The sequence below is a fragment of the Channa argus genome, chromosome 10 (assembly GCF_033026475.1).
Source record: "Channa argus isolate prfri chromosome 10, Channa argus male v1.0, whole genome shotgun sequence".
Lineage (NCBI taxonomy): Eukaryota > Metazoa > Chordata > Actinopteri > Anabantiformes > Channidae > Channa > Channa argus.
The window spans coordinates 9,880,047-9,896,147 of NC_090206.1; positions in this window are offsets into that span (position 1 = coordinate 9,880,047).

Here is a 16,101-nt window from a genome sequence, read left to right on the forward strand (position 1 = left end):
ATTTTCCACAGTAGGAAAGTAGGGAAGCAGACAAAGAATAGCCGCAAGCATTTGAATGTAACATCTTAATCATTGTTCAGCCATAGTATAAACTAACTTTAGTATATGGTGCAGTTGTTGTGCTTGTGGTTCACCGGTCTTTGAAACACTGGGTCACACAAACTTTATCCAAAAAAAAATATCCACTCGTCCTGTACAATCATTTTGGCTACCTTTTCTTTATATTTTCTAGGTGTTGTCAGTGTCGACATGTTTGCTTGGGCATTTCCTTTCATCACCGTCCATCACCTGCCAAGCTGCTCATTAAATCCATCACCTTGAGACGGCTTTAAGTTACATCTCAGCCCTGCCTCTTCCTTCGACACCCGTTTCCTCCTGCTCCCACTCTTCCTCTCTGCATTCTTCTATTATTTTCCACACACATCTGTCAGCCCAGATCGATTTCTCTTTCCCTTATCTCTATGATACCTTTATAGTCCCACTTTAGTCTACTTATACCTATTTTCCCCTTCAGTCTCCCTCTTCTTCATCACCATTCCTGTGTGCTCTCTCTTTTGACCCAGCCTCTTCTGACATGTTTATGTGTGTAAGACCCCGTGCAGCTGGGAGAACAGCCATTAGCCCCTGTGTCTATATTTCTTTTTTCTCCCTCTTTGCTTCTCCAGTGGCCTGCTTGGCTCTGCTTTTCAGGCGTGACTCTCTGAAGGGCAGCTGTGTGTGGGGGAGATCAGGGAGCTGAGGAGAAATGTTAGCACACATTCCTTCAGGAGAGGGGCTTTTGCTGCAAACAGAGTGTCATGGAATTTCCTAAGTGATCTGGTTTGCATTCCCTCTCAAGTCCGGCCCATCTACAGAAGTTATTAAAATGCGTTTGCTACAGCCGAGGTCTGAATTGATTAGAATCATACACGGGCCCCTCTCTGCTTTCCTGCTCACCATACCAACCTCTGGATGTAATAGGATACAGCTACAGGACTGTTCAAAGGCACAGCTTCACTATAAACACAGACAAAGGCGGAGAGAGAAAAAAGAGGAACTTTCACTAGGCTTGTGGATGCTTTGCTGATTTTGAAGCACAACTCAGTCAAGCTCCGGTCTCATAGTGTGCTTTGGTATGACTCCATACCAACTGAGTTGATTACCAATCTTCCGGGAATGTACATAGGACCAATTAGTTTAAGGCACACTCGTGTTTCAGCGCTGCTTCTGTTTATTTTCGGTCAACCAGACATCTGTATTTCTTATAAACTACCTCAGAGGGTGTTGTGGTCTGAGACACAAATGAATAAAGCCTGTTAGAATCAGGGTGTGTCCATTTGTGGCTCGATGATGATGATGTGTGTGAGGCCACATTTGACAGAGACAGTCTGATTCCTTTACTGTGTCACTTTAATGTTCTAAATGCAATTTCACATTTTCAGTCAAAGCAGACCTGGATGCCAGCCTGGCGCCTGCTAATACATTAAGCCTCACAAAGTTTCTAAACTCAATATGTACACTAAATATAATCTGTGGTATGTCCCACTACAGCACAGTTTTATGATCTAAATTGCTTCCACAGACAAGGAAGGGCATGCAAGTTACTAGTGGACATAGATTCCCTTTTTTTGTATTGTTTGCATGTCTGCATCTCAGTGTGTGTTAATTTATGAACTGTACGAGCATGCCAGACATGGACCCACAACACCATAAACATATGCCGGGAGCCCCAGTGCACTGATGCACAGACTGAGACTAAACCCAAACCACAATCAGCTGGCTCAGTCTGTCTGGTTTAGTGTGGAAATCACACAGTGCCAAAGGTGCAATTTACACATAAAAACACACTATTGCCTCCTTCTCCAACATGTTCTCAGAAATAACAAATGCAGATGAATCTCAGGGGCTTTCCCTTTACACAATCTGGTCATCTGGTTTTGATTTTGTAATGTTTAATGTAATACATTTCCGTAGCTCTCCAGTTTAAAATCCCACTCATCAGTGTTTACATGGCTACAGCACCCAAAACAAACAAACACCGGATGTTGTTAAAAGGGGTCGGGTCACTATGATTTAGTCTAAGTTTATTAGTGGAACAACAGACCTTTTGATTTCTCATTTCCAAGTGTGCTTAACGTATCACCAAAACGATCAAGCTAAATAAGTATCTGCTGATTGAAAATGAATTACTATCAAAGGCCTGCATTACAGATGAATAGTTTGAGATTGTGTGGCGAAAGACGTGTTTTTCACATGCAGTTCAGACTGTAATCTGTACAGGACATTCATTAATTTTTATCACAACTCCTGTCTCTGGCCTGTTTATTTGGACCATTCTGCCTGTTCTGTTTAGACTCCTTTTGTCACTAACTTGACTCATAGTTCTGCCTGTTCATTTGCTTCCCAGTACCAAACGCCAGATCTTCTCCAACCAACAACACACTTGTCATCATTTCCTTTATTAATTCCTCTGTACAGAAATATATATTGGTCCTGGATTTTTGCATGCTTCTTGTTTCCCCGGCCTGTTTTCTGTAACTTGCTGCTGACCCTTCCAGTAACCTTTCTGTTTTATTTTAAAAAGGTACTTTGCTGCACCAGCCTACCCACATTCATGTCTGCGTTTGTGTCCTTTTTGCCTGTGCTGCAAACCTCACATGACAAATTCAGTGAAACATCATACAACAGTCCTAAAGATCAAAGGCCCTTCCTGTCACAACCCTTCCAAATTTATATGGGCTCGGGACCGGCACCAGGGAGGCCTTGGTGACTGGGTGGGGCCAGACCTGGTGGGGTGGGATTCGATCCCGAGGCCTCCTGTATCCCAAACTGATGCTATAACCATCGATCCACCAGGGCCCCCTTATCATACAACAGTCCTATTACTGAAGAATTTGAATTAAGTCATGCAAGATCACTTTGTCAGGATGTTTCTTTCTAGCCATGTGAGTTTAAGCAAAAAATAATTACAACGGAGCAGTTCACAGTAGCATTTTATTTCAGCAAATCAGCCTGATTCACAAGCTTATGGATCAATTGATGTGACATTCCCTTCTGATTCTATTTTTTTCAGCCCATTTCCATCTAAATGCCTTTCTGCTTAGTAGCCAGGCCTCTCTGCAGATGGGACAGGAACAAAGCCGGAATTATTCTCCCAACAAGAGGCTCCCTCTTTGTTTGGATCAACGCTCTGTAGAATGTAATCAAAATTTACCAGGAGACAAAAACAAAATGCTGCACACAAATCTGGTTCACTGCCACGCAAACGAAGGACTTAATCTGTGTCACACAATGCGAGGTCTTGAAAAAATATTTATTTGTCTTTCCTCCTGCAAATTACATCCATGCATCAGGCCAAAATGTCTGCAGCAGTCATTATGAATTTGTAATGCAGTGAAATGTCAGGAAATCAGAGGCCCCAGTGAGAAAGGGACACATTCAGAGAAAGGGACACATTCATAGAAAGAGAAAGGAGAAAACTTTTTTTTTCCTGCTTTCTGTAAATTCAGTTATAACAGAAGGCTTTTAAGCTTGGGATTGTTACATAACTAAACTAAGACAGGTTGCACCACACAAGCTAGTTTTGACATGGGAATATTTTGTTGATTAAATACTTTAAACTTTTACACCGTGCAGCTTTCAGATGTAATGTACGAGTGTGTTGCGTAGCTAACTAAAGCGAACATTAGCTTGCTTAGATATTATTGAGTAAATTTGGTAAAATTATATGATTAAGAGTTGACGTCGCTGAGATGACATATAATAAAGTGTTTAATAAAGCTATAAATTAGAAAGATTTTGAATCACTTTTAACACAAATAACACAACATACGTCAAATAACAAAACCTCCAGGACAGATCACCACAGGGACAAATTAGAAAATATTATGCTAATAATGTCATTCTAGATGGCAGTCAGAGCACACAAACTTAACAATGGATAGTCTGAAAACTGACAGTATATTCTTTTTGGGGACATGAGCAATAGTTATAGACAAAAATCCTTCGTAAAACAACGTCAAAGGTTTTCTCCTGTCTTGACCTGACCTGATATTGAACATGTTACACTTTCAACAGGAATTATGGGTCAGTGCTCTGTGTGATGGAACAAGTCGTTTCAATTATTTCAGTCCCGAGATTGCAGTGACTTGTAATATTATGCAGAAGTGTCTCAGGGTTTATTTGTGCAGCTACAGTATTGTGGACCCCCTTTTGCTGACACCGTGTCTGGAAGCAATTAAATTCATACTTTCATACCTTCTTCCATCTGTGCTCTGCGTGGGCTTGTCACTTGTTTTACTCTCTAAATTAGGAGACAATGCTGAATCCTTTTCCATTCTGTGGCCTCATATTTATTCTCTGTAGGCTATGTATGTTTTTTTTACCTCCTTCTACATTTCTCATTTAAAATGAGCCACTGGAGACGGGTTCAATGTTTCACCTGATAATAACTTACTGTAACAAGATTTGCTGACTAAATGTACAGAAATAACGCAGCTGCAAAAACATTCATGTCAAATAATGTTGATAATGAGCCACATTCTACAATTTCATTCATGATGCTGAATCAGTTCACAGGGCTTATTCACAGAGGGATGTGATCAAAGCACAGTAACTGTAGCTCAGTGTCATGTTAGTTGCCAGGTAGCTCCTGAATGTTTTCCAAACCAGTGAGTCAGGCTGTAATAGGTGTTCCTGCTGTTCACATTTAAGTAGAGTCTCCACAGTACGCTCTGCTCATCACTGTCACTCCACAGGTATAATGGTCTTCACTGGCCTGCAGTGGATCCCATTACTCCAAGCAGAGTGAAGGTAGTGGCAAGGACATGACTTTTCCATTAAGGACAAAGTGCTAAAAGAGTCCACAGAGGCCAATGGATGGGTCATGGTAAAGTGGTTTCGCCAAAGGTTAGAGATGGTTATTTATCCTCTTTGGCTAAGCTGAGGAGAACACAGGGGACAGGCAGTTTCTAATGAGGACCCCCTTGATCTGTCCACCAGCAAAACAGATGAGACTAACAGAAACAAAGACAGTTTCCTCTAGTTTCAGGAGAAGACATAATCAAGACGTGATAATAAGCATCTCTCACCAGCTTGTCACTTCTTTTAGTAACAGTGATGAATAAAAAGAGGTTTGGATGGATTTTCTCAACTGTGAATTACACAAGCACTGACAGGAGAAAAAAACTGCTTATGTGTTTAGCCAGGGAAATGAGACTGAACATGACACTTCTCATATATGAACATTTGTACATTCAGAGTGTGAAGAGTCTTGTAAGTGAAATGGCTGTTTTCACCACACTGACTTATTCAACAGTGGTTTGTGCCAGTAAAAGACATTCAGAAATCCCCAGGCTAAACCCCAGAAAGTCTCTGGAAAGAATTTGCTCTGTAAAAGTTACAAGCAACTTGATCACACTTTAACGTAAGGGAAAAGTTCCACATACCCATGAGAGACACATGCTAAGTGGATCTGTCTCAGTGACAGTTGAGGTTTAATGAGACTTTCTACAAAATAGAGGAATACAAGAGCTTTTTGAGGAAGTGCTGGGCAACCACATTGGTGAAGCATTGGTCATTTTGGGGATGGGAGTGTGTGTGTGTGCTAGAGGGATGGATGTGGTCACATATTATCCTGTTTCATTTCTTTGATTCCTGTGTTATTCATTGTGGTTTCCAGCCGATGCTCTGAGAACTTGTCTGACAAGACAGATTTTGGTCATTAGTCAGTGAAGGCATCGGGCATAATGAATTTACTGGATATGCTATGTATCTATCCATTTTCTGTACGGCTTATTGTGGTATGGGTTGTGTATGGGTGTGTCACATGGTGACATTGGGCGAGAAGTCGGGTACATCCTGGAAAGATCACAATCTATCACATGGCTGATACATAGGCAGTGAGAGCCATTCACACTCACAGTCAGACCTGTGGGCAATTTAATAATTATTTAAAAGCGTGTCTTTTGATAATGGGAGGAAACTGGCATACCTGGAGAAAACCAACGCCACAATGGGGAGAACAGGCAAACTCCACACAGAAAAGCTTTAGCTGGTTGGCAGCTCCAAGCCAAGTCTTTCTAGCTGTGCCATCTCAGATATATATTAGTGTAAGTAGAATCTACTAGATGATGAATTACAGTTTATACAGGGCCTGATGTATCCTACAAACATGTCCAGCTGTGTCCCAGCAGAAGGGGGATGATCTCTGTGTGTAACTGTTGGCTCGCAGTCTATTATTACATCCCAGAAAATGTATTGTGTTAATCAGATTTATTAGGTGGTTAATCAGCTTTGTAGGCCTTAGTGTTTTGGGAGGTGATATTACTGCCGACTCATGCTGAGAGGAATTAGCTTGTGTGGTGTTCAGTGTCCTCTCTGAACTTTTATCAGTGCCAGTCACAGCTCAGTGGTCATGTTAGTACTAATGGGATGGTCATTATTTCTTAAAGACAGTTTAATTTCCCCAAAATATCATTTTGTTTTAGTGTAAGTCTGCTTCATATAGCAATCCTATATGAAATTATAACATTTGCAAGCTCAAGTGCTAAAACCATGTCTGCTTGATGACTTTCAGCTGAAAGCAAAGCTGAGTCTAGATATAGGTGGAGGCCTACAATTTACTAAAGCTGAACACTGTGGCTTTAAACCTGACACATTGAGCCTGCAGAGACACAGTAATAAGACCACACAGGATAAAGCCATTGAAATGATAATGATGGTTTAATGCAACCTAGTTTTTATTTAGTAGCTCCAGTCGTCAGCTTTGTTAGTAATAATAATACTGTACGGACCAGAACTGTGTTTGTCTAATTGCAGACGTTTATCCCACTATTCACCCTTGTCTCTTGCAAAAAAGTCTCACTAACTCGAATGACCTGTATTACCTGATTGCTTGTAGCCATGTTTGACACATTAGCCTTAAAATCTCAAGAATAACTTTAGTCTATACAAATAATTTTATTATTCATTTTACTAACCCTTTGCGTAAATTCCAACCTTCTTTTACATCACTAGTGGGAAGGAAAGAACAGCAAAAGTCTCTGCATTTCATTTCAACTGTTCGCTTTTGTGTTGTTAAATGAGAATTACAGGCTCACAGGGCACCTTGTGTGGTGTCTTTCTCCATCAGTTGTGACTATTAATGACACAGATCTTCAAAATCAGTGACTGAAAACATTTCTTCAATAGCACAGGTGGGAAATACAATGTGAAGAAGCTTTAACTCTTTGAAGTTTGAACACCTCTTTTCACTTTGATGTTCATGGCCAGGTGAATCAGATGACTGAAGCCTCTATATAAGTTAGTGTATGTGTGTGTATGTGATATGTACTTGCTTGTACACACACGCACACACACACGCACACACACACACATTTACCAGAACTGTAAAATCACACCCAGGTGTATTCAGTTTGCTTCACCTTACTGACAGCAGACATGGTCTCAGCCGGATGTCTGGAGAAGATGCAGCAGCTCTGAAATAGTCTCCTATAAATACCAAATCCTTCATCATGTCCGCTCTTGCACCTGACCCCTGACAGGCACTTAGCAAGACAGGGCAATGTGGAATCAATACCCAAGTTATTCCCACAGCATGCAGAGGAAGTGTCCTTTCTAATTTAAAATGAACTCATTTGTTATTGTAAAGAGGGGGTTATGCCTAAGGTGATCTAAGTTGTTTATCTATTACTGACTGTGAATGCAGCTTGGGTTTAATCCCATCTGCTAACCATGTGGGTTTGGAAAGAAAAGGTTCTTTGCTATTAACAATGTTCACTTAGGAAAACGTGTTTTTTCACCTGATACAGTTTGTAATGGAAAAGCTATCTATGCCTTGAGAACAGCCCTTATTTACTAGTGTTACCAGCCACCCACCTGGATGACACCCCTGTGGTCGTATTGTGCTTAGAATTGCGGCACGCTAAATACAAACAGACACCAGAGGATCTTTTTTAAATCCAGCCCACACAAGCTTGTTTTTAAGTTCCTGCCCCACTGGCATGAATGAGGCAGAAATACAGTTCATGCAAAATGCTGAATACCCATAACCTCTCATGTGTGGATGTCATCGCCTGCAGCTGTCATGATTTTTACTCAAGTCAAATGCAGACATTCCAGGCAGCACAATGACTGAGTTGTAAATAGACAAAACATGCTTCGACAGGCTTCCTACACAGTTGCCAATTTTTGTGACAGTTTCTTTCTTTTTTTCAGTTTTTTTCTCTAATTTTAATTTCTTTCGTTCTGGGTTTTTCCAACTCCAGCCCCTTTATTATGACTTTTAAGACCACAGATATGCTATGTGAATCAAGCCAGTATGGTTCAGAAAATGGAATGCAATGAAAAAGCTGAAGCTAGAGGTAGATGAAGATTGTGCTTTCTCATGTGTATATATTAATGGGAGTTGGAGTATAACCAGCACTGCTATGGGGTGTGCCTGTCTGTGGAAGTCAAAGAGATGAAATCAAAGCTTGAGAAACAGGGATATAATGAGCCCATGGACTGCCGGGTGACTGACATTTTCGATAAAGAGCACTTTTTTGTGGATTTTTGGCATCCTGCAAGGTCTGTCCATGTCAGTCAGCACGTGTGTCTATTGGTACTGTATATATGTTCACTGTGTGTCTTACAGTGTGTCCTGTATGCCTCTGTGTGTGCTGACAATCCAGTGTGTGGACTCACAAGTGTGCACACATACAATGCATGCCTGTCTGTGAATGTGTTTAGTCTACAGGCAGAGGAAAAGAGCTTGTGGTTTGACAAAGAGTAATAGAGGGGCTTGTTCTCCTTCTGTGAAAGTATATCGGCACATGACATCACCATTTTCATGCCATGGGCTAGTTGGTGGTCAGTGTGCCCTGGGCATGTTCAGGCAGTCAGATAAATAATAACTAGGATGCATGAGTGAATCACAAATAGAGTGTGGGAAAAAGAGCAAAGTCGGATGTAGTGGGTGATTAGATAGGCTGTACGCCATTGTCACAGGATATACCGAATTACTTTGTGGTTTTAGAGTGTTAACTACATGTGGAACATCAGCACATAAAAACAGTTACAGTAACTGTTTTTTTGAGGGGGAGAGAAAATCATATTGAAATAATAACACACAGCAGGAAACAGAAAAGAGCTTTAAACAGAAGCGTTGAATGTTAATTCATAATTTTATTATTTTATATTTTTTTTATAGAAAAGAAAAAGCAGAAGTATTTGTGCAAACGTATAATAACTGATTCGTTGACCATTTGGTGGAAACAGAAGCTGTAAATACTTTTAAATTCATGAGGCATTAAACTTACAACATTAGCATTTATCAGGGGTCAAGCTAGTGGTTCACCTATGTGCAGGTACAATATGCACTGTCCTTTTACAGTCAGGGAGTGGGCTGTAAAACCATAAGAGTTGGAAGTACTACAACAAACACTTTAAAGCTGTGAAGGACCATGGAGTTGGACATGGGTTCATTTCTACAACTGACCTCTTTCACATTAAATACAGCAATTGTATCTATTATTATTCATAAAATATTGCCTTTGGGTTCTTTAAATATGGAGTTCTTAATATTTGAGAATGTATACTGTTTTAACATTCAAAACATCCAAAGCTTGTATGTGCTTTACAACCCATTTCCCAAGTTCCATTTAGAACTACTATACTGTACTGACCATTTTCCCACTGGATTTAAAATCAGCTCTAAGACTACAGTGAATTTGTTAGCTGGCTCTGAAGTCAAGAAGAGGAATTTGTTTCTGTCATTTAAGTCTTATCACAGTTCCTGTAGTGCCATTTCTTCTTGCTCGGGCTTGCTAACATTTCCCGCCATACTCTTTTGGTTAGGAGCACATCTGACTCCCATTAAAGCTTCCACATACAGATCCAGGGGCTCCTTTGGAGCTGGGTGGAAAATATCTTTTTTTCCTTTTTGCCCTCTTTTTTTCCATCCAGAGGCCAACCCAAGCCTTTAGGAAAGAGAGCAGTATTTGTCTCACAGTGAAAGTTTCGAGCACTGGAATGAATTGTCAAAGCAACTGTTTTCTCATTAACACGTGAGAGTTTTAGTGACACATTCCAGGCTTTTATCACTCAAAGCTGAACCTGCCATCATATTAATGGCTATAGCTTTTAAGTGCTGTATAAACTGTAGGATTTATTTTAAAATGTATGGCAATTCCATTGAACTTCACATTTTAATTTTCCAACAGCTTAATGGGAAAGGATAAAAGACCAGAACAGAAATTTTTTTTTATTTGTGACTGTAGTGGATATGTGCTGATTGTGGCACAACCATAAGGCCGTGAAGCCTCCATGGACAAAGATGAGCTGCGGCCAAGTGGGCCACCGCCTGACAAGGACAATAGAAAGTGATATGACTAATCCATGGATTCCAGGGAGGAAATGACACACTGTGGAAAACCTCAGAGGCCTTGAATCCCACAGAAGATCAGGCGACGTGGAGAACACCCCTAAAGGAAGTTATTTCACAAACCAGGCACATATTCTGGTTCTTGTAGTATTGTTCCTCTGTCTGGTTTGTCACAGCGACAGCAGTATAGTGATGAATTCCGATTAACCGGAAAAGATAAAGATGATAAAATGTCCACTCAACTCTGAACCTTCCAGCTCAATGTGTTTACTCTTTAACTAACAGAGAATCCCTGTCCACAACTGTTTCATGAATTACCATGAAATTATGTTGAGACAATGATGGTACCATCGGGTCATCGGGTTCGGTGAGTAATCCCCTGACCTTTTCTCTAACATCACCATTTCTACAATATTGCAGGATTTTCTTTAATTATGCTTGATGTTGTAATATATACATACAAGATTTCTAAAGATTTTGGTCATTTTTATGGACTAATATGAGTAGGATTAGACTGTAAGAAAAAATAAATATACCGCACTTCAAAAAAATTTGGGATAATGTGTAAAACATAAATAAAAACAGAATGCAATGATTTGCAAATATCATCAACCCATATTTTATTCACATAAACATATCAGATTTTGCAACTGAGACAATAACTATTAATTGAAAAAAATATTAGTTCATTTTGAAAGTAAAGATGGGCAGAGGTTCACCAATTTGTGATAAACTGCAATAATTGTGGACCAATTTCAGAAAAATTGCAAACACTTGAAGATCCCAGTCAGAGAATCAGGAGGAATCTCTGTGTGCAAGGACAAGGACAAAGTTCAAAACTCAATGCGCATGATCTTTGGGCCTTAAGGCGGCACCGCATTAAAAATATGCATAATTACTGGACATCACTGCATGGGCTCAGGAAGACTTCCAGAAATCACTGTCTGTGAACACAGTTTGCTGTGCAATCTACAAATGTAAGTTAAAGCTGTATCACCATATGTGGACACGATCCAGAAATGCTGCCCTGTTCTCTGGAACACAGCCCATTTAAAATGAGGCAAAATGTAAAACTGTTCTGTGGTCAGAAATCTTATATTTTTGGAAAACATGGACATCGTGTCCTGTGGACCAAAGAAGTGAGGGACCATCCAGCTAGTTATCAGCGAACAGTTCAAAAGCCTGCACCTCTGATGGTATGTGGGTTCATTAGTGCCTATGGCGTGGGCAGCTTACACATCTGGAAAGGAACCATCAATGCTGAAAAGGACATGGAGGTTTTAGAGCAACATATGTTCCCATCCAGAGAATGTCTCTTTCAGGGAAGGCCTGTCATATTTTAGTAAGACAATGCTAAACCACATACTGCATCCATCACAACAGCATGGCTTCGCAGGAGAAGACTCTGGGTGCTGAACTGGCCTGCCTGCAGTCCAGACCGTTCACAGATTTGGTGCATCATAAAACACAAAATCTGGCAAAAAAGGCCCAGGACTGTTGAGCAGTTAGAATCCTGCATCAGACAAGAATGGGACACACTTCCCAGACATTTACACACAGTTGTTAAAAGAAGAGGGGATGCTATACAACATCACTCTGTTCCAATTTTTTTGAGATGTGTTGTTGCCATCAAATTCAAAAAGAGCTAATATTTTCCATGAAATGTTAAAATGTCTGTTTGAACATCTGATATTTTGTTTATGTTCTATTGTGTATAAAATATTGGCTGATGAGATTTACAAATCATTGTTTTCATTTACATTTTACACATCCGCTCAACTTTTTTTTGAATTGGGGTCGTACAACTTATAATATATGTATGAAAAACTGCCCAGTGTCTACACCTTATTTTGTATTGACTGCAGGAGACAGGTGAGCGACACAAGGTGGGCCTTGAACAAAATGTGCATGCACACATGTGTAAGCATTACACCAGCCAATGAAAAATCGGTTAATCAATAAAATACGCCTAAACAGAAAACTTGAAACATTTTGACTTCTCTCTACATGATCAACGCATGGAGCACCATATGGGATGTATTACCACCCATGCCCTGTTCCAAATTGGCTACCAGCCTCTCCATATCACTACAGAGTCATGGCACTGATAGACCAGCTATTTCAGGTCACGCACCCCTGCTACAACAACCCAAGCATGTTGTAATTTGAGCCTGACGCCAGGAATTAATTGTCTGCTTCATTGCCAGAAAACATAAATCAGTAGCCTGCATCCTTTCAGTGTCAGCCCCCTTTTGCACAGTCAGAGGCAGCCAGCCCTGTGCACTCCTTACAATTATAACACTGGGGTGGGCTATAACCTACTGTGAAATTGGCAGGTCTGGCTGCTCAGACAACAGATACTAGAGAGGTAAAGGTGGAGTTCAGAACCTTCCTTCTGATCCGAGTAATACAATACTGACACATGGGGAATAACAGAGAAAATGATTCAACATAAGAGACAGTGAAAACATTTCAAACTTACTGAGAACTGAAATTATATTCTCTAGTTATCAATCCTTTTTGGTTGATTACATTTCACTGTTTCAAAATGAAAACAAGATGTCTGATAACATCTAAACATAAAATCATTAGTAATACATTTCTAATAAATGAGTTCAACATAATCGCAATGTCAGACTTGTTGCTTGTTTTCATAAGTTCCTATTTCCAGCAAGTCTGGCTCTTTTCTGGGATTAGCTAAGTGTTTGCTGGGTCCAACTAAAACAGAGATGACGTTGGTAGCTCGAGCACTCCCCTAAACCAGCATTGGATCTATCTGCTGATCTCAGCCTAGATCCTGTCCACACAATACCATGCTTCCCCCTGCCGTACCAATCAAAACACATGCCATTATGTGGCAGCCGGGCGAGAGGCCTGGAGATGAAAAACAAGGAGAAACGAGAGGTGACAGAAAAAGAAAGGGAGGAGGACGAGGCACAAAGACAAAAATATCCGGGTGAGCTCTTACAAAAAAAAAAAAAAAAAAAAAAGCCAAAGACATCAAATGAAGAGAGGGATTTGTGTAGTCTATTTTGACCACCTTCTCCTCCTTTGTTTAGTCTTTTGTAGTGTTCTCATGCCCATGACTCTGCTGACTGCAAGCCTCTACTCGCCAGTGCTCTCAAAGAAACCCCTCTAAGTAGGATGGAGAGTAGTCTCCAGTTGCCAGTACTGTGCACACCAGTGCTCTGAAGGACTGGGGGGACTGGGGCTGCTGGTCAGGGGCAGCGAACTTGGTCCGCCCATGGTGCTCTCTGACAGAGTCTTTAATCCATTTGGGTTGAGTCTTGGCAGAGAATCTGAAGCCTGACAAAGCCCAGCTCTGTCTCTCTGATCCAGCCCACTGAGTTTTAAGCTTTTGCAGATGTGAGGAGAAAGTGGGCATGGAGCAGGCCCAGGCTGGGATGGCTGACTAACTGGATGCAGAGCGCTAAATCTGCCTTTCAGTGACAGTCTGATGAATCCTTCGCATCTGCTTCCCGTCTATCTGCGGAGCAAACTCGTACCTAGCCAGCACACACAATGAAGTGCATAATCAACACAGCCAGTGTCTGGTGGGTGTTTCCAAAGCTTTATAGAGAATTTGGATGTGAGGATATCTGAGCCTTGTGCTTCTTTGTTGTGTTCAGGGCAGACAGCCAAGGGTCTTATCAGTCCTAATATTTGTGTCCTTGGACTCCATCCCAAAGCTTTCCAGAAATAAGGTCTGATGAGGAATTTAATTTCTTTTGACACAACTTTCCCCTAAGATCACTTATGAGTGATTGTCACACTTGACTGCCATCAAGCAAACCACTGGAAAATCAGGAAAAATGTAACGTCTCCCAGATCAGACAAGTCATAGCAGCCACAGTGCCAAAAATGATATGGAGGCCTTTAAAGCAGGCAGGCAAGGTTGACTTTGATGATGGGCAGTACATCTAGATTATACAGTGGCAGCTGACTGCAAAGATTTATTCAATATGATGCTGAAACACGTGTCAGCAGTATGCTTTGCCTGTGAATGCCCTTTTGTTTCCTTTTGCAGTCAGGCAAATGAGTTAGGGGGTTGTCATAGTGAAATCCAAATCCAGCTTCTCTCTCCCCAAAATATACTTTGAATTAATTTTCTTTCCCTCTGATTAAGGCCAAATGCAAACTGGGAAAGGTGAAGGATTGAACACTGCATCCTCTACTGTACTAATACACAGTCATGCCGATCAGAAACACACCAGCTGGAGAAGCAAATCATTATTTTACTAAAGGAACTCGTGAGCCAAGATACACACCCACTACAAACAAGAGGTTATATATGACAGCATTCCTGCGCAAGTTGAGCAGACGGATGAATGCGTGACACATGTACGGCGCAGAGAGGGTGTGTAAGCTAAAACTGATGAGTGACTGCGTGTGTGTGAGGAGAGGTTGAGTGCAATAGGATGTGTTGTTTGCCTGAATAAAATAGGCGTGTGTTAGATGTAAAAGCAGCACTTTCCCTGTGTCATTTCCTGGCCACCTGTTTGCCAGCTTGCATGAATAGGAAGGCACTGTGCTTCTCTATGTTAGCATCCCCTGCAACACCCTTTCCTCCCAATCCTCCTCCTCCTCTCTACTCAGAACAGTCAGGTCAGACACCTTTTGAGAAAAATAGCAACCCACACTAGTCTTTTTGCCAAACATTTCCTGAAAATTGAGCGAGGTTTAAATGATCTGTGAGCTGTATTTTCAGACTTTTGGATGGGTCAGGTAAGTCCCATAGCCCTAATATTTCTTACGGACCATAAATAGATAGGGAGTGAATGTTGAGGAGTAAAAGTAGGGTCAGGAGCCACTAAACATTTCATCTGGGTGCTTGGAGGATCAGTTGCCTGTTTAAAGAAATAGATATTTGGGAAAATATAATTTACTTTTTTGCAGAGAACTAGAAGATTGATACCACTGTTATGTCTGTCTGCATGAAGCAACAGCCAGCAGCTGGTTAGCTGATTTTCTTCTACACTAGAAACAACTTTTGTCTGAAGATAAACACAAAATCCAAAAATATCAACCTACTACCACCACTTAATGTACTCTGATGAACACATTTTACATGTTATTCATTAAAGAAATGTGTTTGATGGATAAAATGTAAAACTAGTTGGCTTTAGAGACACTGGTACACCACATGGATTTTGTTACTTTCTGGAAAGCAGTTTGTAGTGTTTGTGCTAAGCTAAGCTGACTGGCTGCTCGCTCTAGTGTTATATTTAGCAGCACAAATATGAGAGGGCCACACTCCTATATAATGCCTGTCAAGACAATAAGTGTGTTTTCCAAATGCTGAACTTCATTTCTTTTTTTTGTGATATTCATTCACACAAGAAGCCAGAGCATCACATCATAAAAATCTAACTGCACGTGACTTGAGAAACTAAAAACCCACACCAGTGCAATACAACAATAAAAATATTGTCCACAGAATCAAAGATAGGATGAGACCGATTATTCTGGTATTTAGTCCAAACCACCGTTCTGCTGCCTGAACCTGAGCCCACAACCACTGTGTGCGCTTTCCAGTGGTGTGTTTAATTACTGGCTGCAGCCAGGATTAACAGACAGTTTTGGTTCTACCATATTACTCCTCAAAAACATGCAGTAATGTAGAGCAACACCACAGAAGTCAGTAGAACAAGCGGAGAAAGAATATGTGATAAATACCTCCTTTGTAGAAACTGCACAGCCACAGAACTCATTCCACAATTTCAGCTCAGGCTATTTGTCTGCAAAACCAAAACCAAGTC